This window comes from Tachyglossus aculeatus, chromosome 7 (genome assembly GCF_015852505.1).
Source record: "Tachyglossus aculeatus isolate mTacAcu1 chromosome 7, mTacAcu1.pri, whole genome shotgun sequence".
NCBI classification, from domain to species: domain Eukaryota; kingdom Metazoa; phylum Chordata; class Mammalia; order Monotremata; family Tachyglossidae; genus Tachyglossus; species Tachyglossus aculeatus.
The window spans coordinates 28,709,778-28,736,473 of record NC_052072.1 but is presented as its reverse complement, the minus strand read 5'-3'; the positions used below and the strand labels follow the sequence as shown (position 1 = coordinate 28,736,473).

Here is a 26,696-nt window from a genome sequence, read left to right as displayed (position 1 = left end):
TTATTTTGTTAGTATGTTTGGTTTTGTTCTCTGTCTCCCCGTTTTAGACTGTGAGCCCACTGTTGGGTAGGGACTGTCTCTATATCATCAATCAAGCACTTAGTACAGTGCTCTGCACACAGTAAGTGCTCAATAAATACAATTGATTGATTGATTGATTGATTGTGAGCCCCCTGTGGGACAACCAGATCACCTTGTAACCTCCCCAGTGCCAAGAACAGTGCTTTGTGCATAGTAAGCACTTAATAAATGCCATTATTATTATTGTAATTATTAATAAGGCTGTGAAGGTGGAGAGAGTGGTGGTCTGGCATATATGAAGGGGAAGGGAGTTCCAGACCAGTGGGAGGATGTGGGAAAGGGATTGGCAGCCAAATAGACAAGATCTGAGGCAAAGTGACTAAGTTGGCACTAGAAGAATGAAGTGTGCAGCCTGGACTGGCCATTATTCTATCCAGGTACTTTCTCATCGCTCACGATGCTTATGAGTAAGCCTGCCTTCCTCCCGCCCCACACCCCCCCCACAAACTGGAAAATCTTCACCCTTTTTTTTTTTTTTGAAAGTTGGGGGGAGTGACTGTTAAGCGCTTACTTTGTGTCAGGCAGTGTACCAAGTGCTGGGGTAGATACACGCTTATCAGGTTGGACACAATCCATGCCCCACATGAGGCTCGCAGTCTTAATCCCCATGTTACAACTGAGGTAACGGAGGCACAGAGAAGCGAAGCGACTCGTCCGAGGTCACACGGCAGACAAACGGCAAACTCTTGTTTGGCCGAAGGCGATCCAGACTCGCCTTCCGACTTCCAGGCAGTGCTTGAGGCAAAACTGAATCTCAAAGACCAACCCTAGAGCTGTCTGGAATCCTCAGCTAGAAGCAGAGATGATCAGAAACTTTTTCTCATCTGTAGTGATGGTAGTAGTGCTTAGTACAGTGCCTGGCACCTAGCAAGTGCTTAACAAATACTTCAATTATTATATCATTATTAATATATATTAATTGCATATATATTATAATATATATAATAATATATAATAATCAATATTATTAATAATATTATTATTGAGTCACCCCTCGATAATGATGGGTCAGCCCTGGGCCTGAAACTTGAACTGAGGATCTGCACGAAAGACTGGGTTGTAACACTAGTGGCAGGAGGTAGGCCCGGGGCGGCATATTGTGAATGCACGTGGAGTTTTCTTATGGTCTGAGTGACCACAGTCAGTCAATTTTATTTATTGAGCGCTTAGTGTGTGCAGAGCACTGTACTAAGTGCTTGGGAGAGTACAATACAACAGACATGTTCCCTGCCCACAATGAACTTACAGTCTAGAGGGGAAGACATACATTAATATAAATAAATAAAATTACAGATACGTAATTTGGGATGGGGGGATGAATAAAGGGTGACGTGGAAGAGAGTGGGCTTGTGAGTCAGAAGGATCTGGGTTTTAATCCTGGCTCCACCCCTTGTCTGCTGTGTGATCTTGGGCAAGTCACTTCACTTCCATGAGCCCCAAGCGGACAGGGACTGTGTCCAATCTGATTGCCTTGTATCTACCCCAGTGCTTAGAACAGTGCTTGGCATATATTTTATTTTTATTTATTTTTTAATTTATGTATGTTAATGTCCGTCTCCCCCTCTAGAGCTCGTTGTGGGCAAGGAATGTGTCTGTATTGTACTGTAATCTCACAAGTGCTTAGTACAGTGCTTAGTACAGAGTGAAAATGCTCAATAAATGCAAGTGAATGAATGAACATAAGCAATTAACAAGTAACATAATAATTATTATTAACTTGTATCTACCATAGTGCTTAGAACAGTGTTTGACCTATAGTAAGCACTTAACATTCATTCATTCAATCGTATTTATTCATAATAATAATAATTTTGGTGTTTGTTAAGCACTTACTATGTGCAAAGCACTGTTCTAAGCGCTGGGGAGGATACAAGGTGATCACGTCCTCCCATGTGGGACTCACAGTCTTAAACCCCATTTTACAGATGAGGTACCTGAGGCACAGAGAAGTTAAGTGACTTGCCCAGAGTCACACAGCTGACAAGCGGCAGAGCTGGGATTTGCTCTGACTCCCAAGCCCGTGCTCTTTCCACCGAGCCACGCTGCTTCTCTCTATTGAGCTCTTACTGTGTGCAGAGCACTGTACTAAGCGCTTGGGAAGTACAGATCGGCAACATATGGAGATGGTCCCTACCCAACAACGGGCTCACAGTCTAGAAGGAGGAGACAGACAAAAAAACAAAACAAGTAGACAGGTGTCAGTACTATCAGAATAAATAGAATTATAGCTATAGAGACATCATTAGTAAAATCGAGTAATAAATGTGGACAAATATACACAAGTGCTGTGGGGAGGGGAAGGAGGAGAGGAAAAAGGGGGGGCTCAGTCTGGGAAGGCCTCCTGGAGGAGGTGAGCTTTCAGTAGGGCTTTGAAGGGAGGAAGAGAGCTAGTTTGGCGGACGTGTGGAGGGAAGGCATTAACAAATGCCATTATTATCGTTACTACTAATAATAAAAGTTATTTGCAGCCTGAACTTTCACCCCTGTGATGGTAGTATCTTCAGACTACACAACACATCTTTTTGCCCTGAGGTCATTTATCCTTCTGGGTGAATTTAGGAATTGTGTTGGGGTGGAACAAGCCACATGAATCTGGGGATTCGTGCACATCAGAGATCCTCTTCGAACCAGGCATGGGTGCCTTATGTTAAATGAGAAGCCCAGTCCAAAAGATTATGGCTTATTTTTTCCGATCTGCCTCTTCACAGCAGCAAAATGAACTGCTAATTTGATGAGAATTTCTAGCTATAGCTTACACAGATATGGCTCGGTTAGTGGGAGGATGGATCCAAACAAAAGTATTTTTTTTTTCCCTAGGAGGTGAGAGAGGGCCAATTTAGTGCTAGGGACCAGATTTTAGACTTTTATAGATTTTAGGTTCTATTTTAGGTTCCGGCCTAAAAAAATAAGATCTGAGGGACGTATTGACTCAAACCCCAAGGATCTCCAGCTGCTTCCAAATAAAGCAGAGAAGCAGCATGGCCTGGGAGATAGAGCACAGGCTTGGGAGTCAGAAGGACTTGGGTTCTAATGCCAGCTCCATAACCGGTTTGCTGTGTGACCTTTGGCTAGTCAGTTTACTTCTCTGTGCCTTGGTTACACCATCTATCAAATGGCTATTAAGACTGTGAGCCCCATGTGAGACCTGGACTTTGTCCAACCTGATTAGCTTGTATCTACCCCAGTGCTTAGTACAATACCTGGCACGTAGCGCTTAACAAATACCATAAAAAAAAGCAGAAGCTATGAGGTTTTGCCTTTAAGCTGGAAACATTTACTATGGTGCTTTTGGGATGTTTGTGGCAGTGTAAATTTCTGCTTCCTTAAATCCTCTGTGGCTTACTTATTTGTCAATGTGGAAAACTTTTATGCTGTTTTATTCCCCTTCACTGAAATGCTGTCCTTTACTACCTTGAATTTCTATAGACCATTTTTCCCCCAAGACATTTTCACATCAGTTGCCTCATTTTGTCATCCCAGCATCCTTGTCAGATAAATATGAAATACCAGTCTCTCTGGCTTGTTGCTTCTTGGGAAACAGTCACAGCCATAGTAGAGCACATTTTTACTTGCTCAAGTAGAGCCCCAACCGAGGTCTTCTCGAAAATTTAGACTGTGAGCCCACTCTTTTAGACTGTGAGCCCACTCTTTTAGACTGTGAGCCCACTGTTGGGTAGGGACTGTCTCTATGTGCTGCCAATTTGTACTTCCCAAGCGCTTAGTACAGTGCTCTGCACATAGTAAGCGCTCAATAAATACGATTGATTGATTGATTGATTGATTGAAAATGACCTTGCATGAGCTCTACAGCCAATGGAGATTCTAATTTCTTCTAGTTCCCGAGTGCCATCTTTGTGTAATTGAGGCCCAGATTGTGGGAGTCCATGTTTTGGTTTGGATAGGCAGAGGAAACCGCATGGACTAGTGGAAAGAGTGTGGGCCTAGGAATCAGAGGACCTGGCTTCTAATCCTGGTTCCGCCAAATGTCTGCTGTGTGACCTTGGGCAAGTCATTCAACTTCTGTGCCTCAGTTACCTCACCTGTAAAACGGGGATTGAGACTGTGTGCCCTATGTGGGACGGGGACTGTGTCCAATCTGATTATCTCTCTCTACCCCCATCGCTTAGTTCAGCACATAGAAAGTATTTAACAAATATCATTTTTTTAAAAAGTCCAGGAAATGAGTAAGAAGAGCCACTTTGTGACTGACTGTGTATAGTGTTTGGAAATGGGATGCATCCCTTTTGTGGCTTTGGTACCTACCTTTTATTTTCTCTTTGACACTCATGTCCAGAGGGTTTCAGTCAAGACCAGATAAGTTCTTTGCAAAAGTTTTTGATTCACTGCCTATTCCTAAGGAACATAAAATAACTGCAGCAAGCAAAGGACTCTGGAGTGTGGCCTTTGTCAAAATAAAGAGTGTGGCCCTTATCAAAATAAACCCATCTTGCTTTCTCCTTTCCTCCTTCCACTCTCCTGTCTCTCTTCTTCCCCCCGCTCCCCACCTCCCCAGCCTTACGCATGAAAAGCCCAGTGCCCCCTGGAAGTGGCTGAAAGTAAACATAGTCCCAGCTCCGCCAGTTGCCAGCTGTGTGACTTTGGGCAAGTCACTTAACTTCTCTGTGCCTCAGTTACCTCATCTGGAAAATGGGGTTTAATACTGTGAGTCCCCAATGGGACAACCCGATCACCTAGTAACCTCCCCAGGGCTTAGAACAGTGCTTTGCACATAGTAAGCGCTTAATAAATGCTATTATTATTATTATTATTATTATTATTATGGGGATGAAGGTGGTAGACCTGAAGTAAAAGTTGGGGAATAAAAAAGTGAGGAAATGAGAGATTAATTGGGGAAGGCGTCCTGGAAGAGTTGTAATTTCAGAAGTGCCTTTAAAATTCCAAAAGCCCAATTTTGCCCGTTAAGCCATCTGTAGGAGAGAGGCAGAAAAGATTTTGGGGGCTTATGAAAGATTTTTCAATCCTGGATTTTTTTTTTTTTAATTTAGTTAGAAAGTGTCCTTTGCCTTAGGATCTGTGAGTTACTGTTAGATGTGTTTTTTGTTATTTTGGAGGTTGCCCAAAACTTCTTAATAATTTTATTGCTACCACAGACCGGGTTTGTAACTTTCCCAGGGAAACTGGAAAAGCCCTAAGGGCCGAGCTTCCCAGAAGAGAGATCCCATCTAAATAGAAAGTAGTGGCCACAAATAAACATCTGGCCCTCAACAGCGCATGTGTTCTATCCAGAGACAGCAAGTAATATGGGTAAAGCCCTAGCTGAATGTTAAGAATCTAAGTTTAAGACTCGACTCCACCACAGAATTGCTGTGTGTCCTCAAGCAGTCTTCCCACAGATAAATGAGATAGCCCTCTTCCCCACACCCTCAACCCTATGGTGGGGGTGATTGTACCGATAAATGCTTTGAGTGTGTCAGTGGGTGTAAGCTCCTTGAGGGCAGAGATTGGGCCAATTTATTCTATTATGCTCTCCCAAATTATTAGTGCAGTGCTCTGTGCCCAGGAAGTTCTCAATAAAGCAGCATGGCCTAGTGGAAAGACCCCAGAGCTGAGTGTCAGAGGACCTAGGTTCTAATCCCCCCACTTGGTGAGGACAGCAGAATATTTTCCAAATGTTTGCTATTGACTTGATCCAGTTTTGCGTGTCTTAAAGGAAGAACTAGCTTTTGGAAACTATAACTCTCCCTCTCCCAGATTCATGTGGGAGCCACAAAACACTCAGTCCAGCTTTGAGGGAGTAGAGAAAAATACTTTGGTGCTGAGAGTAAATGGGGGCCAAGTCATTCAGGCATCCTGGTTACAAGATCATTCAACCAAAGTGGATTTCCTTGTCACCCTCCTTTATGGGCCTCCCCCAAGGTCTCTATGTATAATAACAGTAATAATAGTAATTTTGGGGCAAGTCACTAAACTTCTCTGTGCCTCAGTTGCCTCATCTGTAAAATGGGGATTAAGACTGTGAGCCCCAAGTGGGTCGACCTGATTACCTTTTATCTAGCCCAGCACTTAAAACAGTGCTTGGCACATCGTAAGCACTTAACAAATACTATTATTATTGTTATCATTAATAATAATAATGACCATCATGGCATTTCTGAAGTGTGCTGGGCACTGCACTGGCATAGATACAAGATAATCAAGTTCCACGTGGGGCTTACCATCTAAGTGGGAGATCAAGTATTGAATCCCCATTTTGTAGATGAGGGAATTAGGCCCAGAGAAGTTAAGTGACTTACTTACCCAAGGCCCCAGAGCAGACAAGTGGCAGATCAGAATCCAGGTCCTCTGACTTGGGTTCCACTAGGCCCCGCTGCTTCTTATCTGTATGAGTTGTGAGAATCCCCTCTCTGTTCCTCCTGTTTAGTTATGATCCCAGGAACACCGAGACCTGGAAAAAACCCTAGAAGGGTCTTCTGGGAAATCTCTTCCCCATGGTTCTTTAGGAATAGAAGGCATCCTTATCTCTGGTGGTTAACTGCAGTCCTGTTAGAGGTAGGTACTTGCTCCACTCGATCCAACTGGGAAAAAGGCATATGATCAGAAATGTAAACTGCTAAAATTAATTTTCAGTGAAAGAGCGTGGTGATTTTCCTGACCAGAAGGGAGAAGAGTTCCCAGAAAAGAAAGCTGGGAAGTAGCTGTAGTTTCCACTCGGATCTTGGATTTAGTAATCATGGAGTGCCTGAGAGAAAAGCAAGTTCTCTGCAGGCCAGCCCAGAATAGCTCTGGTGATTTTTTTTTCCCAGCCCAGATAATGATAGAAAACGTGGTATAAAATGTCCCTGCAACTTGCAGTCCTTCTTTGGGGAAAATGTAAATAGGACTTTTTCCCATAATTGTAAGGTCAAGTCCTGGCTGGAGAGGAACGTGAGTTAAGCCAGTTTCTGTACTGGCAAGGGATACAAGACTGTCCCCTCCCCTCCAGAACAGGCTTGTGGAGCTACTCTTGTATTTTAAACATGATGTCGGGATTCTGCCCGATGGGGTTGCCTTGTATCTGTCTTCTCCTGCACTTAGCACATAGTAGTTGCTTAAATAATTACCTTAAATAGCATAAAAATGGTATCTTTTTATTTCCACGTTCAATTTATATATTTCATCCTAGGCTGACCTTGTTCCTGTTCCTCCTCTGTTAATAATTTTTCTCTGTCTGCCACCTCCAGGCAGATGGTGAGCTCCTTTAAGGGCAAGGAACTTGGGACTGGTATACATAAAGGTGTAGTATTTACTACTCAGTGGATGTTCAATAAATATCATTGATCTGGAGGGGTGCCTGACTCAGATACATCATTCCAATGTGGCAGAAAGAGTCAGAAAGAAGAGGTAAGCTTGTTGTGGGATAGAGAAAGGGCCTACTGACTCCACTGTATCGTGCTCTCCCGGGCGCTTACTACAGTGCTTGGCCCACAATAAGGGCTCAATAAATACCATCGGTTGTTAAACGGTGGAGATGTGGGCAGTGGAAGCAGACCCGTTGATAGGGGCAAGTGACGATGGTCTCGCCCGTCTAGCACTGTAAGCTCATAGAGGGCAGGGAATGTGTATTTTATGGTTGTGTTGCACTCTCCCAAGCGCTTAGTACAGTTTCCTGCACATAGGAAGTGCTCAATAATTACAACTGATGGATTGATCCTGAGACTTCCGGACCGACAGTCTGCGTCGAGGAGTTGATTTTGGGAAGGCGGCTTGCACAGTGTCACTTGCGCGCTCATCCCTGCCAGCCATGTTCCCAGTCAATCCGGCCAGCAATGGTATTCATTGGGCATTTACTGTGTGCAGAGCACTGTGCTAAACACAAAGTACAGTGAGTTCCCACTGAGGAAGAGGAACAGGAGGGTAGGGGCCAGCATGGAGCCATTGTGAAGCATGTGTGTGGGTGTTGCCCTAGAGCCCAACTCTCCTGATTCCCGGAGAAGTGCTCTTTCCGTTGGACCAGCTGCTCACACAGTCACGGCCTAATAATAATAATAATAATAATAATAATGGCATTTACTAGGCGCCTAGGGCTTTGGAGGAGCCATGGAGGAAGTGGGGAGAAAATGGAAGATAATTGCCCCCCACATTTGAGGTTCTCTGGATTGGAAAGAGGACTGAGTAGCTCCAGACCAGAGCAGAAGTGAATTATCCCCCTCTCCTAACCCCTACCCTGCACTCCCCTTTAGCTATTAACTCATTTTATTCCTTACATCAGCACATTATTTTTAAGTGTGTATTTTTATTTGGATGTTCAATTCCTTGTTCTGCTTTTTCGTCTTGATGGAGTTGAACTGTTTCCTGTTATCCTACCTCCCCAACTGTCTGCACATGTGTTTTGATGTTTTTCTCCCCCATTTGATTGCAGGCTCTTTGAGGGCAGGGGGCATGAGTCTTTGCTTCTTTTGTGCACTCCGAAGCAATTAGTGCATTGTGTCACACTCAGCAGAAACTCAACATATATCTCTGTTGGATCAGAAATCTCCATAGCACCCCCTCAACTTAAAATCCAGATTCTCCCTCATTAAGGCATCCTGGCCTCAAGAAAAAAGGATCAGATTGGTGGCAGGGGCAGGGGGCAGATCATCTGATTTGGGTTGTAATCCCAGCTCTGCTGATGGTCTGCAGGGTGACCTTGGGCAAATCACTTAACCTCTCTGGGCCTCAGTTTCCTCTTTTGTAAAATGGTGTAGAACAGGGACTTATCTGACCTGATTATGGGGTTGTCAGTGTTTATTGTTGTATTGGACTTTCCCAAGCGCTTAGTAAAGTACTCTGCATACAGTAAGCACTTAATAAATATGATTGAATGATCTGAGCACTCAATAAGTAACCAAGAAAGAAAGGCAGTGATACTATCTGCCCCCAGAGTCGGCAGTTCCCAGACCCTTGGACTGTGGTTCGGGCAGTGAGCCTCATCCCAACCTTTCAGGGAGCGCCCCAAAAAGCGGCTTCAGGTTTTACAGGCCAAGCCTACGCATGATTTTAAGACGCACGGATTTTATTTATGAATTTTTCCACTGCAAGCACTATAATAGAAATTTAACTGGTTTGATCATTTCCCTAATGTCTCAGCATGGAGTCATGCTATTTTTTCCCTTCCATATTAAACAAAATCCCAGTTGTCTAAACTGAACTCAATTGATGTCGCCCGAACTGTTCGTTATCGTTGAGGTTCTATTAATACTGAGAGTACAATAAAAAGTAATTATAAGGGTCCTGCCCCCTCTCCTGGCCAAGCAACCACCATTATAAATATGAAATTACTTAACGCCGTTGGCATTTTGGGGTCACTTCAGTTTTTTTACCCCAGGTGAGGGGAGGAACTTCCAAGAGCTGAAAGTTACTTTAACAAAAAAGGATTTACAAACCTGGTGGGGAGACAGTTCAAGACACACCTCCTTTTCCTTTGCTTTGGTAGGTGTATCTCTTTTCACCTGCTTCAGGAACACTTATGCCCTTCTACATCATTCTTCTGCTTTTACTTTATCCCGAACCCTGGCTGGGTCCCATCTGGGGAATCCCTTTACAGTGATACGTCTTCTGGCTTTGTCTTTCTCTTCCATTAGCCTACGGGCCGGGAATGTTTCTTAGGCTTCTGTTGTATTTTCTCAAGAGGCAGGGAACGTTTCTTAGGCTTCTGTTGTATTTTCTCAAGTGCTTAGTACAGCACACTACATCCAGTAGGTGCTCAGTAAATACCATTACTGTCACTACTACTGAACCAACGACTCCCGCGGGTACTGAACAGACACGAGGGTGGCCGTTGATGACCCTCAACAATACCAGACACAGAATCGCGTGTGAGATCACATATGATATGGAGGACGCAACACAATCTAATGAAACCGTAGACACCATTTGGTGAAATTCACCAAGTTTCTCAGCTCCTAGAATGTTTCTCTGGGGGAACCCCCGACCCCCCCACACTTGAAGCTCTCCAGTCCCTGTGAACACAGGGGTCACTTCCATGCCACTGGACTTGCTGGTGAGAGTCATGGCAGGCCAAAGCGGGACATTTAAAGGTTCTAGTCATAAAGATGACCGTTGCCTGGTCTGTACAGGAAAGGGGTACCTGAAAACAGCTCTAATGCTGAATGGCCATTATGTGCCAGCGTTCTATGGGAAAAGTCAGTCAGACAGTCAGGCAATCATATTTGTTGAGTGCTTACTATGTTCAAACCACTGTACTAAGCACTTGGGAGAGTACAATACAACAATAAATAGAAACATTCCCTCCCTTAGCACTCAGGCACAAGCTGAAGAGTGCAACGTTAGCCTTTTTTCTCTCTCTTTCTCTCTCTCTCACGCACATACACACAGAAGGACCACAGGTTCCTGTGACCAGGGCCACCATATCACCCTCAAGGGGAGAAGCCTGACCCTATAAAGTTTGGGCTGATTGCAAACAGTAATCCCAACCCCCTGCACCCTCATGAGCTTCTCCCATTTTCCCTTTCAATCCCGGGCCCAGGCAGAAGGGTAGGACACTGCCCATCATTATCATCATCAAGGCGAAAGCTTTAGAAGGGAGTGGGAGAGGGCAGGGTGGAGGGAGAGAGAGAGAAAGCCAAAGAGGTGCCTGATTTTTTGAGAGGTGGGATCGTGTAAACTTGGGCGCTGTGGTTTGGAGAGCAGAAGGGAAATATGGTCCCAAACGCTATGGTTTCAACGGAGGTGTTGGTCTGCAGCCATGCAGGTCTAAGGAGACCTAAGTAGGCCATCATAATGGCAGGACCTGTAATCAGTGGAGCTTGGTTTTGAAGCTGGAAGGGAGGAGCACTCAAGAAGGTACTTACTCATTTTAATTAGTGAGAATGTGGCTTTTTAACTTAGTGAAGAATCAGTCAATCAGTGGTCTTTATTGAGCACTTACTATGGGCAGAGAACTGTACTAAGTGCTTGGGAGAGTACAATACAACATATTCCCTATCCATAACTATTTTACATGTCTAATTTCCACCTGTGTATTTTTGCCCAGGTCTTAATGTATTGTGCCGCACCAAGGAGGCACTTAATACAAGAAGCAGCATGGCATAGTGAAAAGAGCAGGGCCTTGGGTGTCAGAGGCCCTGAGTTCTAATCCTGACTCCACCCCTGTCTGCTGTGTGACCTGAGGCAAGTCATTTAACTTCTCTGGGCCTCAGTTACCTCATCTGTAAAATAGGGATTGAGACTGTGAGCCCCACATGGGACAGAGAGTGTGTCCAACCTGATTAGCTTGTATTTATCCCAGCACTTAGTACCGTGCTTAAAATATACCATAAAGAAAAAATAAGTATCATTCCAGTGACTCTATTCTCTCCGTAGAGCTAGAGGTCTGTATCGGTCCCCATATTTCTTCCAGTTGGGCTTGGGCTAGGTCAGATAAGGTAATAAAAATTCAGCCTGTGCTTAGTTCTCCTTGTCTAGGTAGCAAGATTCCTGGCCTTTCGGCTGTGCTGTACAACTCAAAAACATTCCCAAAATCATTCCCTGAAGAGACCAAGCTCTTGATAGTTTTTTTGTGGTGACTCTTGAAAGTCCGAACATTAAATGTTTGCACAGTCAAGGACTTGGGAAGGTTTCTACTGGGGGTTGGGAAGGGATCTCATTAAAGATCAAGAAATGAGCAATGTTTAGTTAGACACCTAAGGAAGCAGCGTGGCCTAATGGAAGGAGTGAAGGACTGGAAGTCAGATGACCTGAGTTCTAATCCCAGCTCTGCTACTTCATCATCATCATCATCAATCATATTTACTGAGCACTTACTATGTGCAGAGCACTGTACTAAGCGTTTGGGAAGTACATATTGGCAACATATACAGTCCCTACCCAACAGTGGGCTCACAGTCTAAAAGGGGACTTGTCTGCTACTTGTCTGATGGGGACTGCTCTGTGCCCCAGTTTCCTCATCTGCAATCTTCTAGACTGTGAGCCCACTGTTGGGTAGGGATCGCCTCTATATGTTGCCAACTTGTACTTCCCAAGCGCTTAGTACAGTGCTCTGCACACAGTAAGCACTCAATAAATACGATTGAATGAATGAATGAATGAATGAATATGGAGATTCAATACCACTTTTTCCACTTAGACTGTGAGAATTCTACGACGAATTCTTTACCTAAAATAGGCAGTGGGTTGAAGTGTTTTGTTTTTCCACATTTTGGGTTTTTTTCACTTTATTATCATTTTAATGGTATTAAGTGCTAACCAGGTGTCAAGCACTGCACTAAGCACTGGGATAGATAAAGATTGAACCCAGTTACTGTCCACGTGAGGCTCACAGTCAAAGTGGGAGGGAGAACAGGCATTGAATCCCCATTTTAACAGATGAGGAAACTGAGGCTCAGAGCAGTTATGTGGCTTGTCCAAAGTCACGTAGGTGGCAGAGCCGAGATTAGAACCTAGGTCCCCCCACTCCCAGACCCATGCTCTTTCCACGGGGTCATGCTACTCCTCAGTTGCTCCCAGTAGGAGCTGCAAGCCACAGCAGTAGTGGCTAAGATTATTCAAACCTCAAGCTGCTTGTCTTGTCTTACGCCGTCGAGTCGTTTCCGACCCATAGCGACAGCACAGACACATCTCTCCGAGAACGCCCCGCTCTCCATCTGCAATCGTTCTGGTAGTGTATCCATAGAATTTTCTTGGTAAAGACACGGAAGTGGTTTACCATTCCAGTAAATTTGAGTCTCCGCCCTTGATTCTCTCCCAGTGCCTCTGCTGCCCAGCACAGGTGAGTTTGACTTGTGGCAGATTGCCTTCCACTCGCTAGCCACTGCCCCAGCTAGGAGTGGAGTGGGTATGCTTCTGCTTCACTCTCCCTCCCATAGCCGAGATTGGTAATGATAATTATAATAATGATGGCATTTGTTAAGCGCTTACTATCATCAATCGTATTTATTGAGCGCTTACTATGTGCAGAGCACTGTACCAAGCGCTTAGCACTTTGCAAAGCACTGTTCTAAGTGCTGGAAACTCTCCAGGTGCGACCCTGAGAGGAGTCCTCGGTCTGTTTCCTCCCTTCAAAGCCCTACTGAGAGCTCACCTCCTCCAGGAGGCCTTCCCAGACTGAGCCCCTTCCTTCCTCTCCCCCTCGTCCCCCTCTCCATCCCCCCCCATCTTGCCTCCTTCCCTTCCCCACAGCACCTGTATATATGTATATATGTTTGTACATATTTATTACTCTATTTATTTATTTATTTATTTTACTTGTACATATCTATTCTATTTATTTTATTTTGTTAGTATGTTTGATTTTGTTCTCTGTCTCCCCCTTTTAGACTGTGAACCCACTGTTGGGTAGGGACTGTCTCTATATGTTGCCAACTTGTACTTCCCAAGCGCTTAGTACAGTGCTCTGCACACAGTAAGCGCTCAATAATTACAATTGATTGATTGATTGATTGCTAGCGAGGGAAAATCTCCAAATCTCTTTAACGGTCAGAAACCACCAAACCACCCTCCTTAAGTAAAAGCCTAATCTTCGCCCTTTAATAATAATAATAATAATAATGGCATTTATTAAGCGCTTACTATGTGCAAACCACTGTCCTAAGCGCTGGGGAAGATTACAAGGTGATCAGGTTGTCCCACGGGGGGCTCACAGTCTTCATCCCCATTTTACTGATGAGGTAACTGAGGCTCAGAGAAGTTAAATGACTTGTCCAAGGTCACACAGCAGGCACGTGGTGGAGCCGGGATATGAACCCATGACCTCTGACTCCAAAGCCTGAGCTCTTTCCACTGAGCCACGCTGCCCTTTGAAAACAGGGTGGCCTAGTGGAAAGCCTAGGTGCCGTGGTAGCTGGAGAAAGTCTGACTGCTAATCATATCTCTGCTACTGCCAAATTGTATGAAGTTTCTTCATTTATAAACTGGGGATAAAACCCTTGCTCTCTTTAGCTGTTAGGCCTGTGATGCCCAGGTGGGACAGGGATTGTGTCTGACCTGATTCTCAGAGCTCCAGAAATAACCAGGAAAGCCATTTAAAACCATCTTCCCCCTCAGGGTGTACATTTCCCAGACTCTTGAAATGCAGTTCAGTTAATGAGCCTTATTTACCTTTCAGGGAGTCTGCAAAAAAAAAAAAAAAATGCAGTTTCAGAGTTTAAAGCCCAAATCGACAAATGCTTTGAAGAACCACCAACTCTTGTGTAGAAAATCCTCCATACCAATGTGTGATCTAGGGCAAGTGATGTAGGGCAATGTGTGATCTGCCGTGTGATCTAGGGCAAGTCACTTCTCTTCTCTGTGCCTCAGTTACCTCATCCGTAAAATAGGGATTAAAGCTGTGAGCCCCATGTGGGACAGGGACTGTGTCCAACCTGATTACCTTGTATCTTCCCCAGCACTTAGTACGGTGCCTGGCACAAAGTAAGTGCTTAACAAATACCACTTAAAAAGGAAGATCTTCTTGTAACTTGGAAGAAATAGATGAAATACTCGAAGAAAATCATTGCAGTAATTCTTAAGCCTTCCGGATTGCTGTGTCTAACACCAGGCGATTGAGCATCGGATTGCAAGTTGGCTGTAAATTCAGACACCTTTTCCAAAAGAGATGATGTCAATGTGTGTGTGTGTGTGTGTGCAGCTAAGCTCCAGAAGTCCCCCGAAAGAAAGAAACGATGAGATTTAGAAAGAAGAGGAGATGATTGATCCCCCGTCTACCATGAGCCAGGTTACTGGTTAGGGGAGCCTGTTCCCCTAACCCCCAAAAGTCAGCTGGTTTCTGAAACAAACCCAGGATGTGGGTCTGAAATAATGATAATAATAATGATGGTCTTTGTTAAGCGCTTCCTATATGCCAGACACTGTACTAATCACTGGGGTGGACACAAGCAAATCGGGTCGGCTACATCCCCTGTTCCACTTAGGGCTCCCAGACTCGATCCCCATTTTCTGGATGAGGTAATTGAGGCTCAGAGAAGTGAAAAGTCACACAGAAGACAAGTGGCAGAGTCAGGATTAGAACCCATGACCTTCAGAGAAGCAGCGTGGCTCAATGAAAAGAGCATGGGCTTTGGAGTCAGAGGTCATGGATTTGAATCCCGGCTCCGCCACATGTCTGCTGTGTGACCTTGGGCAAGTCATTTAACTTCTCTGAGCCTCAGTTACCTCATCTGTAAAATGGGGATTAAGACTGTGAACCCCACGTGGGACAACCTGACCACCCTGTATCCCCCCCAGTGCTTAGAACAGTGCTTTGCACATAGTGCTTTGCCCCTTCCTTCCTCTCCCCCTCACCCCCCCTCTCCATCCCCCGCATCTTACCTCCTTCCCTTCCCCACAGCACCTGTATATATGTATATATGTTTGTACATATTTATTACTCTATTTATTTATTTTACTTGTACCTATCTATTCTATTTATTTTATTTTGTTAGTATGTTTGGTTTTGTTCTGTCTCTCCCCCTTCTAGACTGTGAGCCCACTGTTGGGTAGGGACTGTCTCTCTATGTTGCCAGCTTCTACTTCCCAAGCACTTAGTACAGTGCTCTGCACACAGTAAGCGCTCAATAAGTACGATTGATTGATTGATAGTAAGCACCTAACAAATGCCATCATTATTCTAACTCCCGGGCCCGTGTTCTATCCACTAAGCCATGCCATTTCTCCATGGGGCGAGCCCGGCAGTTCTGACGAAACCGAGCTGCCGTGGCCACAGAATCCCGTATCACTACTGGGAGCCCCTCACCAAGACCAAGGAAACTGAGGCTCAAACTGAGTTCTAATCCTGACTCCACCCCTGTGTGCTGTGTGACCTGAAGCAAGTCATTTAACTTCTCTGGGCCTCAGTTACCTCATCTGTAAAATAGGGATTGAGATTGTGAGCCCCACATGGGACAGAGAGTGTGTCCAACCTGATCAGCTTGTATTTATCCCAGCACTTAGTACTACAAACGACCCCTCTAATCACCTTAGGTCGGTGTTCTGAGGCAGAGAATCAACTCTCTCCGGTGGAGTTCCCACTTCGCTGCACTCCGCTTCTCTCTCATGTCTGCTTTGCACAGAGTAAGCGCTTAACAAATGCCATCATTATTATTATTATTATTATTATTATTATTATGTCACTTCCCAGCCTGCCGTTTCTGCCCAGCATTGTCCAAGCCTGGGGTCAAACCCACCCAGGTGAACATCTTGAGCCTCATCTCCAGCGCTCAGCTTTTAACTGGCCTTTTTCATTCCCAGCTGGGATTTGGCTTTCTGAAATATAGTGTGGTGGAGCATTTGAGTGAAGGAAGGAAATGAGGGGGAAAACTTAAGCTAAACCCAGGCTCCCCTGCTCTGACCCAACTACTCTTCTTGAGGGCGACAACCCATGACCAATGAGCCCTGAGCCCCCCATCTGGCCTCCCAGTGACCCCACCATCCGGCTTCCCAACAATCCCTTCTCCAAATTCCTAGTAATCCGAGAAACAGTGTGGCCTAATGGAAAGAACATGGAACTGAGAGTCAGAAGGACCTGGATTCTAATCCCAGCTACGCCCCTTGTTTGCTGTGTGACCTTGAGCAAGTCACTTCACTTCTCTGTGCCTCAGTTACCCATCTGTTAAAAAAAAAGGGATTAGTACCGTGTGCCCAAGTGATGATGATGACATTTATTAAGCGCTTACTATGTGCAAAGCACTGTTCTAAGCGCTGGGGTAGATAGAAGGTAATCAAGTTGTCCCACGTGGGGCTCACAGACTTAATCCCCATTTTACAGATGAGGTAACTGAGGCCCAGAGAAGTGAAGTGACCTGCCCAAAGTCACCCGGCTGACAAGTGGCGGAGCCTGGATTTGAACCCATGACCTGTGGGACATGGACTGTGTCCAAACTGATTAGCTTGTATAATAATAATAATAATAATGGCATTTATTAAACACTTACTATGTGCAAAGCACCGTTCTAAGCACTGGGGAGATTACAAGGTGATCAGGTTGTCCCACGGGGGGCTCACAGTCTTAACCCCCATTTTACAGATGAGGGAACTGAGGCACAGAGAAGTTAAGTGACTTGCCCAAAGTCACCCAGCTGACAATTGGCAGAGCTGGGATTTGAACCCGTTACCTCTGACTCCGAGCCAAGCTGCTTCTTGTAGCTGCCCAGCACTTAGTGCAGTGCAGTGTGGAGCCTAAGAACTGCTTCCTCCGAGATCCATCCTTTCCTTTTTTCATATTGACATGGACTGTCTCTATATGTTGCCAACTTGTACTTCCCAAGCACTTAGTACAGTGCTCTGCACACAGTAAGCGCTCAATAAATACGATTGATTGATTGATTGATAGTTGGGGTTGGTTGACTCTGTGGCTATACTGTAAGCTAGCTGTGGGCAGGGAATATGCCTACCAACTCTGTTGCGTTGTATTCTCCCGAGTGCTTAGTACAGTGCTCTGCACACAGTAAGTGCTCAATAAATACCACTGACTGATTAATTGTGGTTGCAGTTCATTGTTATAAATACTGTTGATTGATTGATCATCTACTCTTAGATTGTGAGCCCCAAGAAGGAATGAAGACCGTGTCTGATCTGTTATATTTTTATGTCCCGGGATTAAAACTGAGGTCCTTCTTACTCCCAGACCTGACGTGTAGTATGTAGAGATGGGACTGAGAGTCAGAAAAATCTGGGTTTTAGTCGTGGTTCTGCCCCTTGTATAATAATAATGGCATTTATTAAGCGCTTACTATGTGCAAAGCACTGTTCTAGGCGCTGGATGCTGTGTGACCTTGAGCAAGTAGCTTAACTTCGCCGTGCCTCAGTTACCCATATCTGTAAAATGGGGATTAAGACTGTGAGGGCCATGTGGGACATGGACTGTGTCCAACCTGATTGTCCTGTACCTACCCCAGTGCTTAGTACAGTGCCTGGCACATAGTAAGCGCTTAAGGTATACCATTAAAAAAAACTAGTGTTGAGCAAATACTAAGCCCCTAATCAATCAACCAATAGTATTTATCGAGTGCCTTAAGTGGGTAGAGCAGTTAAAACCCAGAGCAACTAAATGAAAAGGCCATCTCTTAATTCAAAACAGAATTATCTCCTAAATCCCTAGTTTATCTAGGATGTCAATAAGCTGAGAAGAGCCGTGAGGTTTCCAGAGATTTCACACCCTGGAAAATAGGATTTAGGGAGAGATATCAGCTTTTCTGTGGAGTTGGTTGTTTATCCCAAGCCAGGGAACCAAGACTCCTGAAGACTGTATAGCTTCAGGTTTGAAGACTTACAGCAAGAATGTTTAAGCAATTTGGAAAGTCCGTGTTGGCCTATCAGTGCAGTGTTGAGCGAAATGCGCTCAGTATGGCTGGATTTTCTGCCTTCCCACCCCAGAGGGCCTGAAGCCTCCCTTTCTCGAGAACGAACCGCTTACACGATTGATTCCTTTTGTGGACTTACTCGCATGGCTAAACCCCAAAGTTTTGTAATAGGCTTTCCATCCGGAGGAGAGAGCCTTTTCCAGTTAAAGCCTCAGATGGAATAAGAAGCAACATGGCCTAGTGGAAAGAACACGGGCCCGGGAGGGTGAGGATCTGTGTTCTAATCCTGACTCCACCCCTTGTCCGCTGTGTGACCTTGGGCATCAATCAATCAATCAATCAATCAATTGTATTTATTGAGCGCTTACTATGTGCAGAGCACTGTACTAAGCGCTTGGGAAGTACAAATTGGCAACACATAGAGACAGTCCCTACCCAACAGTGGGCTCACAGTCTAAAAGGGGGAGACAGAGAACAGAACCAAACATACCAACAAAATAAATAGGATAGAAATGTACAAGTAAGATAAATAAATAAATAGAGTAATAAATATGTACAACCATATATACATATATACAGGTGCTGTGGGGAAGGGAAGGAGGTAAGATGGGGGGATGGAGAGGGGGACGAGGGGGAGAGGAAGGAAGGGGCTCTCTGTGCCTCAGTTACCTCACCTATAAAATGGGGGTTAAGACTGTGAACCTCATGAACTCTGTCCAACCTGATCAGCTTGTATCTACTGCAGTGCCTGGGACAAGTAAACACTAAACTAATTTAGTGTTTAAATTTTTAATAATTAATAAGTATTTAATTTAAATACCATTTAAACAAGGGAAAAAAAAATGAGAGGGAGGGGGTAAAGCAAAGCAACCTAGCAAGGGACAACCTTTTCATCTGCCAGCATGGCTAGGACTGTGCAATCTGCTTTGACCTTTTCAGACACACACATACACACAATACACACACACACAGTTAGAGGTGTCTTCACATATTAACGACAACTGTGTATCGACATTCCTTCCAGACTTTTTTTAATGGTATACACACAATACACACACACACAGTTAGAGGTGTCTTCACATATTAAGGACAACTGTGTATCGACATTCCAGATTTTTTTTAATGGTAGTTGTTTCGGGGTTTTTTTCTGATATTGGTTAAACACGTACTGTGTATTGGAGAATCAGCGTGGCTTAGTGGAAAGAGCCTGGGCTTGGGAGTCAGAGGTCATGGGTTCTAATCCCAGCTCCGCCACTTGTCAGCTGTGTGACCTTGAGCAAGTCACTTAACCTTGCTGATACTCAGTTCCCTCATCTTTAAAATGAGGATGAAGACTGTGAGCCCCAAGTGGGACAACCTGATAATAATAATAATAATGGCATTTATTAAGCGCTTACTATGTGCAAAGCACTGATGACCTTGTATCTCCTCCAGCGTTTAGAACAATGCTTGGCACATAGCGCCTTACAAATACTATCATCATTCTCGTCTCATTCATCATTATTAGAGAAGCAGCGTGGCTCAGTGGAAAGAGCACGGGCTTTGGAGTCAGAGGTCGTGGGTTCGAATCCCGACTCCTCCACAAGTCTGCTGTGTGACCTTGGGAAATTCACTTAACTTCTCTGAGCCTCAGTTCCCTCATCTGTAAAAATGGGGATTAAGACTGTGAGCCCTACGTGGGACAACTTGATCACATTGTATCCCCCCCAGCGCTTAGAACGGTGCTTTGCACATAGTAAGCGCTTAACAAATGCCATCATTATTATTATCATTATTAGTAGTAGTGGTAGTAGTATTTATTTATTATTATTTTTATTTTATTATTCTTAGTATTTATTTATTCTTTATTATTAGTAGTATTAGTATTTGTTCAGCTCTTACTACATTTACCTCTGGGATAGATCCAAGCTAATCAGGTTGGACAGAATCACTGCGGCTCACGATCCTAAATCCCCATTTTACAGCTGAACTAACTGAGGCACAGAGAAGTGAAACGGCTTGCCCAAGGTCTCACAGCAGACAAGTGGCGGTGGAGGTGGAGGGGCCTGGGTTCTAAACCTAGTCCTACCACTTGGAAAAGAGCTCTTTTCCACTAGGCCAGGCTGCTTCCCAATTATATTCCCAGAGTGGGGTGTCATTGACGGGCCCTTTGAAAGGCAAGATGGTCGGCTCATCCCAGGTAGCAAAAAAGCCCTCCGTAGTTAGTGACTGCCACCCTAAAGATAGCCTGGGGAAGAAAGGGAGGGAATATTGGCACACGTTTTCCAAACCAGATGACCATTGAAACCACCCTCTGTCATCCAGCGTGCCATCTGTGGAAGAGTGACCCTTGTCCTTGAGGAAAGGCTGTCAGCCCTGCATGTTTACTTTCCCATCTACCAGTACAGATTGTGACTCAGTTGTCTCCACCCTTATTGCTGCCTGGTTGTGCCCAAATAGTTTCACACCAATATCCCCAGCTGTTATGAGCTGCCTCTCTCTCATCCACTAAACAATCTCATGTCTGTCTAAGAGGTTTCTGATGGTAGGGCATAAATAGCCTTGTTTTGTTACCTATAGGGCTTTAAATGAAGTGGTTCATTTTCTTAATCATTTTCCACTCCAAGAATGACTGTCTTTGGGAAGGATTGGCTTGCTTTGCCAGGCACACTGCTAGAATTAATTTTCACGGAGAGATCTGTTAATCTGCCATCCCAAATTCCCCTTTCTCGGTGAAAAGAGATTGTCCTTGACTCTAGGAGCTTCTGCCAGGTTTTGCGTCGATGAGGTTGATAAGCATTAGGTTTAGCAGGGATCGCACCAAGGATTAGCTGGAAAGGGAAACTAGGAAAATATTTACTGGCGTGGCAGGAGAGAATTCAGGAAATAGAAGTCGGAGTTTGGGGGATGGTCGCCATCAACATCTGTGATAAACTTGATGAAATAGGCTTAAATTGCAGCAGAAGGAAGTTGGGTTAGATGAAGGGCTCTGTAGGGGGGCATTATACTGGAGCTCAGGGAAGTTGAGAAATTTCTGACTGAATAGCTGCAAGGATTGTTCAGGCATCCATCTGTTTGGGGCATTTTGAATGGAGTAGTGGTGTTTGCAAGAAAATTTGCTATACCGCACCTTTTAAAAATTCTGCCATTTAATGAAAAGCCAGCAGAGCTTTTAAGAAACGGTCATGGAATTTAAAAATATAGTCCAAGTCTCACTATCCCCATTTGCCTCCGTCTCTAATTTCTTTGTCTTTTTTCTTAGCAGACAGGGAATATGTCTGCTAATTCTGTTGTATTGTATTCCCCCTTCTAGACTGTGAGGCTGCTGTTGGGTAGGGACTGTCTCTATGTGTTGCCGACTTGTACTTCCCAAGTGCTTAGTACAGTGCTGTGCACACAGTAAGCGCTCAATTAATACGATTGATTGATTGATTGTACTCTCCCAAGCTCTTAATACAGTGCTCTGCACATAATAAGTACTCAATAAATGCCATTGATTGATTAATTTCTAGGCAGTTGCATTCAATGGTATTTATTGAGCGCTTACTATGTGCAGAATAGCAGTACGGCGTAGTGCATAGAGGAAAGACCTGGGAATCAGAGGGTCGTGGGTTCTGATCCCAGCCCTGCCACATATCTGCTGTGTGACTTCGGACAAGTTGCTTAATTTCTCTGTGAGCCTGTTATCAGGTAGGGGCCGTCTCTATATGTTGCCGATTTGTACTACCCAAGCGCTTAGTACAGTGCTGTGCACATGGGAAGCGCTCAATAAATATGATTGAATGCATGAATGTTCCTCAGTTTCCTCATCTATAAAATGGGGATTGAGACTGTGAGCCCCATATGGGACAAGGGACTGTGTCCAACCCGATTTGTTTGTATCCACCCCAGCGCGTAGTACAGCGCTTGGCACATAGTAAGCGCTCAACAAGTACCACAGTTATTAATTATTATTAAAACTGAGCTAAACACTTGGGAGAGTACCGTACAGTAGAGTTGGTAGGCACAGTCCCTGCCCACAAGGAGCTTATAGTTTATAGGGGGAGACAGACACGTGTGCCATATGTATGCTGTGAGCCCACTGTTGGGTAGGGACTGTCTCTATATGTTGCCAACTTGTACTTCCCAAGCGCTTAGTACAGTGCCCTGCACACAGTAAGCGCTCAATAAATACGATTGATGATGATTGATGATACCGGCCTGAGTTACTGCACTCTGGGCCCCAGTGGGAACGTGACAAGCGGGGAAGAGGAAGTGTTAGAGCCACCGTAAAGTCCTCAGCATTAAAATAAATTCCTTCCCATGGACTCTCGGCTGTGAAGTCTTCGTAACTGGGCCAACTGGGCCAAGGTTCGTTTGTCATTTGACGGGAGATTCAGTCATCATCATTTGTCTGTTTACCTATGTATCATTATCTGGCTCTCAGTCTATAGTGTCTGTCTCATGTAGATCATTCATTCATTCAGTTGCATTTATTGAGCGCTTACTGTGTGCAGAGCACTATACTAAGCACTTGGGAAGTACAAGTCGGCAACATATTGAGATAGTCCCTACCCAACAGTGGGCTCACAGTCTAGAATGGGGAGACAGAGAACAAAACGAAACATATTAACAAAATAAAATAAATAGAATAAATATGTACCAATTAAATGAATAAATAGAGTAGTAAACACGTACAAACATATATACAGGGGCTGTGGGGAGGGGAAGGAGGGGGAGAGGAAGGAGGGGGCTCAGTCTGGGAAGGCCTCCTGGAGGAGGTGAGCTCTCAGTAGGGCCTTGAAGAGAGCTAGCTTGGCGGATGGGCAGAGGGAGGGCATTCCAGGCCAGGGGGAGGACGTCGGCCGGGGGTCGACGGCGGGACAGGCGGGAACGAGGCACGGTGAGGAGATTAGCGGCAGAGGAGCGGAGGGTGCGGGCTGGGCTGGAGAAGGAGAGAAGGGAGGTGAGGTAGGAGGGGGCGAGGGGATGGACAGCCTTGAAGCCAAGGGTGAGGAGTTTTTGCCTGATGCGTAGGTTATAATAATTATCATAACAATTATGGTATTAGTTAAGTGCTTAGTATGTGCCAGGCACTGTACTAAGCGCTGGGGTGGATATGAGCAAATTGGGCTGGACACAGCCCCTGTCCCACATGGGGCTCACAGTCTCAATCCCCATTTTACAGATGAGGTCACCGAGGCATGGCGAAGTGAAGTGACTTGCCCGAGGTAACCCAGCAGACAAGTGGCGGAGCCGGGATTAGAATCCATGACCTTCTGACACCCAGGCCTGTGCTCTATCCACTGTGCCGTGCTGCTCCGGGTACAGCTCTCTGTGCTGTTTCTACTTCTCTGGGAAACCTAATCTCACAATAATATGACCACGCCAAATAAAGCTTGAAGGTGGAAAAAAAATTAAATGAAAAGGAAGCACTTTTTTCCTCATGGCAGAGGGCAAGCACATTAAACCCTATATCAGAAGAGAAGCTGTGCGGCCTAATAATAATAATAATGGCATTTATTAAGCGCTTACTATGTGCAAAGCACTGTTCTAAGCGCTGGGGGGATCAGGTTGCCCCACGGGGGGCTCACAGTCAATCCCCATTTTACAGATGAGGTAACTGAGGCACAGAGAAGTTAAGTGACTTGCCCAAGGTCACACAGCTGGCAATTGGCGGAGCCAGGATGTTTTGAACCCAGGACCACTGACTTCAAAGCCCGTGCTCTTTCCATTGAGCCATGCTGCTTCTCTGATGGACAGAGCTTGGGCCTGAGAGTCAGAGGGACCTGGTTTCTAATCCCAGCTTCGCCAGATGTCCACTGTTGCCCTTGGGCAAGTCCCTTAACTTCTCTGTGCCTCAGTTACCTCATCTATAAAATGGGGATTAAGACTGTGAGCCCCTTGTGGGACAGGACTGTGTCCAACCTGTTCAGCTCGCATCAGCCCCCCAGCACTTAGTACAGTGCCTGGCACATAGTAAGTGTTTACAGAAAATACAAGGCTGTGCATAGTCATTAAAGGTTTAGTTAAGTTCATGGACAAAAAAAACCCACAATAGGAGAAATTCTTCAAAAGTGTTCAGATCGATTCATGGGTGATTGGCCCATGATGAGTGTTAGAAGGTAGATCCTAATCATGAGAATGGAGGTCTAAATACCTCCATTCCCTGTCCACAATAATACCATTATTATTATTATTATTATTATTATTATTATTATTATTAAGAGGACAACCATCACCACCAGTGGGATCAGAATATTGGCATTCAGATTGACCCCAGTGATTGACCCAGGATGGCCTGATGGTAATTTTGTTTATGGTATTTGTTAAACACAGTGCCAGGCACTGTACTAAACACTGGGGTAGGTAATAGTAATAATGATGATGGTATTTGTTAAGCGCTTACTGTGTGCCAAGCACTTTTCTAAGCACTGGGGTAGATACAAGGTAATCCGGTTGTCCCACGTGGGGCTCCCAGTCTTAATCCCCATTTTACAGGTGAGGTAATAGGCACAGAGAAGTTAAGTGACTTGTCCAAGGTCACACAGCGGACAAGTCCCGGATTAGAACCTGGGACCTTCTGAGTACTAGGCGTGTACCCTATCCACTAAACCATGCTGATTCTTTAATGTGCTACCATGTGAGGTTGTGCCCTGTAATTGTAGACACTTGGGAAGCAGCATGGCCCAATGGAAAAAGCAGCGGTCCACGAGTCAGAGGACCTGGGTTCTAATTCTGGCTTTGCCACTTGCCTGCTGTGGATCCTTGAACAAGCTTCTTCTGCCTCTAGACTGTAAAATGGGGATGAGCTGTTTGTTCTCAATCAATCAATCGTATTTCTTGAGCGCTTACTGTGTGCAGAGCACTGTACTAAGCGCTTGGGAAGTACAAGTTGGCAACATATAGAGACGGTCCCTACCCAACAGTGGGCTCACAGTCTAGAAGGGGGAGACAGAGAACAAAACCAAACATATTAACAAAATAAAATAAATAGAATAGATATGTACAAGTAAAATAAATAAGTAAATAAATAGAGTAATAAGTATGTACAAACATATATACGTATATACAGGTGCACCTAGCCGAGGGCTTCCTCTTCCCACTCTTGAGCCCTGCGGCCCCAACTGACCGTGTCTACCAGCTGTGTTGTAGTGCACTCTCCCAAGCACTTAGTACAGTGCTCCGCACCCAATAAATACCTCTGACCGATCGCTCTAGGGAACGAGGGTCTGGTTTTCCTGAACTTGGGAGCGCAGGTGTTTCCTAAGCCTGGGAGCTTAAACCACCACCTACTCCCTTTCTGTTCTCCCTTTCCTGTAGACTGTGAATCCAAAGTGGGACAGGGGCTGTGTCCAGCCTGGTTAACTTGTGTCTCCCCCAGTGCTTAATATAGTGTTTAATGCATAATAAGCACTTAACAAATGCCATAATTAATTAATTAGTTGGAAAGTACAGAATAAAAAAGTGTCACATTCCCATTCTTGCCCCAAAATGGGTGAAGTCTTCTCCCTGTACACAAGCAAAAAGGACCTTCAAGGAGCAGCAGTAAGGGAAAAGCCTTCCCACCTCTGGTCCCCTCTGCCCCCCAGGCTGGTTCTGTCCTGGTTTATCTCCCACCACCTTTCCACGGCTCCCTGTGAGGCGATGGTTGCCAGCGATAGCATTGATCCCTGAAATTTACCAAAAATCCCCATCTCTTTACGTGCGCTATTTTTGTTCTCCTCACCTACCAAGCCTTTATTTATCCTAAATGTTTAAATTTGCCCTCACAGATGTTTTGGATTAAAGCTTTGCCCTTTATCCTCCGAACACCCTCTGCGGAGGCAAGGAGCGACAGTATTATTCCACTGTTGAGTTGAAAAAACTGAAGCCTAAAGCTACCGAGTTGCCTGAGGCCGCACAGCAGAGTCAGTCCCTCCGCTCACCGGGGTTCATTGTCAGGGTGTGGCACAATGGAGAAGGTGATGAGGAATTAGCTGCGTTTGGGGGATGTTGTTATTCCCATAAGGGCTCTAATCGAGCTGGGCACAGCTTGCTGAGGTGGGTCTCTCTCTTGATTTCAATGTCCATATGTTTCCGATTCTTCTCCTACTTCATTTGAATACTATATTGCAAGAGTTGGGGGTCCAGGAATCTTGCTTTCATCTACAGTCCCTCTCTCCCTGTCCTAGGACCTCCTATCTTGAGTCCTCTGCTCATTAGAGGCCCCTTCCTGAATAGTCAATCAGTGGTATTTATTGAGCACTTTAAGAGCACAGTGCTAAGTGCGTGGGAGAGTACAATGCAACAGAATTAACAGACATATTCCCTGCCCATAACGAATTTACAGTCTAGAGGGGGAAACAGACAGTAATATGAATAGTCCCACATCTGTCGGGTGCCTGGGAACAAAATGTTAGTATGTTTGGTTTTGTCTCCCCCTTTTAGACTGTGAGCCCACTG

The 26,696-nt window shown here is 45.0% G+C and overlaps 1 protein-coding gene across 7 annotated transcripts in view; it reads left to right on the top strand.

Moving 5' to 3' along the window:
• The window catches only part of PPP1R12B (protein phosphatase 1 regulatory subunit 12B), a 282,648-nt gene that overhangs the window by 227,511 nt on the left and 28,441 nt on the right, over window positions 1-26,696 (top strand). The window lies entirely within an intron of this gene.